Source organism: Budorcas taxicolor, chromosome 3, assembly GCF_023091745.1.
Source record: "Budorcas taxicolor isolate Tak-1 chromosome 3, Takin1.1, whole genome shotgun sequence".
Lineage (NCBI taxonomy): Eukaryota > Metazoa > Chordata > Mammalia > Artiodactyla > Bovidae > Budorcas > Budorcas taxicolor.
The window spans coordinates 10,794,945-10,797,993 of NC_068912.1; positions in this window are offsets into that span (position 1 = coordinate 10,794,945).

Sequence of the window (3,049 nt, forward strand, 5' to 3'; positions counted from 1 at the left end):
ACCCTGATGCTGGGAGGGATTGGGGGCAGGAGGAGAAGGGAACGACAGAGGATGAGATGGCTGGATGACATGAGTTTGGGTGAACTCCAGGAATTGGTGATGGACAGGGAGGCCTAGCATGCTGTGATTCATGGGGTCTCAGAGTCAGACACGACTGAGCGACTGAACTGAACTGATGGTAGTTCTATTTTTTATTTTTGAGGAACTTCCTTACTGTATTTCATAGTGTGCTCAGTTGTACGTAACTCTTTACAGCTTCAGGGACTGTAGCCCACCAGGCAGCTCTGTCCATGGGATTTTCCAGGCAAGACTACTGGAGTGGGGTGCCATTTCCTACTCCAAGGGACCTTCCCAACCCAGGGGTCTCTTGCATCTCCTGCATTAGCAGGCGGATTCTTTACTACTAGTACCACCAATTTACAGTTCCATCAATAGTACAAAAGGGTTCCCTTTTCTCTATACCCTTGCTAAGACTTATTTCTTATCTTTTTGGTAAAAGGCATCCTAACAGGTGTGAGTTGATGGCTCCTTATAGTTGACTTACATTTCTCTTATTATTAATGATGTTGAGTACCTTTTAATAAACTTGTTGGACATGTGTATCTACTTTGGTAAAATTCAAGTCCTTTGCTTGCTTAAAAATTTGTGGGTTTTCTTTTGCTATTAAGTTGTGTGAGCTTCTTATATTTTGGATATTGAGTCCTTACTGGATATGTGATTTGCAAATATATTCTCCCATTCTGTAGGTGGCCTTTTCATTTTGGTGGTGGTTTCTTTCCACTGTGCAAAAGCTTTTTTACTTTGGCATAGTCCCATTTTGTTTTTGCTTTTGTTGCTTGTACGTCTTTTTGTCAAATCCCCCCCAAAAATCATTGCCAATACCAATGGCAAGGAGCTATCCCCCAACATTTCCTTCTAGGAGTTTTATGGTTTCAAATCTTATGTTTAAGTCATGAATCCATTTCAAGTTAATTTTTGTAAGTTCCGTCAGCATTCTTTAAAACCCATCATCCTTACTAATAGTTCTATCAAGAATTTGAGTAGAAATTAATAGCAATAAACATATTTGCACCTTTGGGATCTTTAATGGTGGTACTAATATCTTCAGTTAAACCCAGAATGCATCTTTGCCTTTGAATCTTACAACAGACAGGGTAGGATCCATTGACTTTTGCCTGGTATTCCTACCATGAAAGTTTTTTTTCCATGGGTCATATTATCACTTCAGGAAACTTTCCTTTATATCAGGACCTCAGAACTGTGGCCTAGGAATTGAGTGGGAGGCTCTCAATAAGCTGGTAACTCTCTGCTGTACTGGTTAGGTAACTCTCTGCTGTACTGGTTAGAGTCATTCTTCTCTTCACTTATCCTAGAGGGTCTAAAACATTTTTTAGATTATACAAATCAAGTGAGCTTTTATTATTTGATTTATTTCTGAAGACTTAATAGAGAAAGTCAATTGTATGTCTATAGACTTTCATGAGCCCTGATTACTGCATAAACTATGCCTAGTTTATTTCAAGTGGTCCACCTACCCTTAGGATTCTTTCATTTCCATCCATTTTATTTCAGCTGTTTCCCAAGCTGCAGACACAAGAGGAAAAAACCATCCAGGTTATTCAGAAGTTCTTTTCAATATTCAGGTCTTTCCTTGCTAATTGATTCTTAAAAGAAATAAAGATGTTTATATACACATATGTATACATATGTGTCTATGTAACACATATAGGTAACAAGTTTATACATAGGAAAAATGAAAGGGTCAAAGAAATGAGCAGGAATCACATAGATAAAATTTAATGCATATAATTTAACTATCTTTGGCAGTCTTTGGATGTCTTTTGCTATATTGGGCCCGTGATTTCTGGACTTGAGTGCTGCCTGGGCCAAGATTAGGTCCAGGTTTCTATTAACAACCCAGAACATTTTCAGAGCCATATCTGTCTGCCTGATCTAACACTGTGAATGCATTATCGCAGGTGAGTGTACCTATGAGAGGTTAGCATGTTTTTTTGCAGTTCTGCCTAGTTGGGACTACTTTCTTCTCTAATCTGATTCTGTATATCTCCTTCTTAGGTACTAGTTTTTAGACATTGATAGAATAAAAGTGAAGGGCGAGACACAATGGAGATTGCTATATTATTTCAAAGATACAGCAGGAAGCGGTGAGGCATGTGAAGTGGGAATTGTTTCATAGGGCCTTGGAGAGTCAGAGTTCTCCATTTCTTGTTCCTCAATAGTAACTACATCCTATGCGTCATGAATCCACTCTTTATCATCAGTGCTATAATTTTCATATAAGAAATCTGGAGAGGTTGTGAACTCAACAGGCATTTTAATTTGTCAGCCTACAAAATGAATTTCTCAAAGTGGATTTCGATATTCTCAGCTTAGTGAATACAGGCAGTAAGAGAATCATTTACCACAGTCATAAAATACCCCTTACTTTCTCTTCATATTTTGAGCCAAGGCCTGGGGTATCTCATTTGTCTTTCTTTCACTGTGAATTATCTAATGTCATCACAAGTATATATGTCTGCATGTCTGCTTGCAGTTAGGAATTTCTCCACCCTTTTAAAACTAACACCACAGCCACAATCTGGTCTTCCAGAACCACAGTTTTGTTTGTTTGTTTTTTTTTTAAATTTCAAATTTTTAAATGTATCTGTTTACTGAATTGGAGGATAATTACTCTACAATACTGTGATGATTTTTGCAATACATCAATATGAATCGGCCATAGGTATACATGTGTCCCCTCTATCCTGATTCCACCTCCCTCCCCACCCTATTCCTCCAGACTGTCAGAACACGGCCTTGGGTGCCCTGCTTTATCCATCAAACTCACTGGTTATCTGGTTTACATATGGCAGTGTATATGTTTCAGTGCTGTTCTCTCAGATCATCCCACTCTCTCCTTCTCCCACTGAGTCCACAAGTCTGTTCCTAACATTTGTGTCTCCTTTCTCGCAGTTTGTTGTCCAGCTTCTTTCTCAGCCTTGGCAAGGGTTGTGTTTTTACTTTTCCCTCAATCATATTTTCCTGAGCT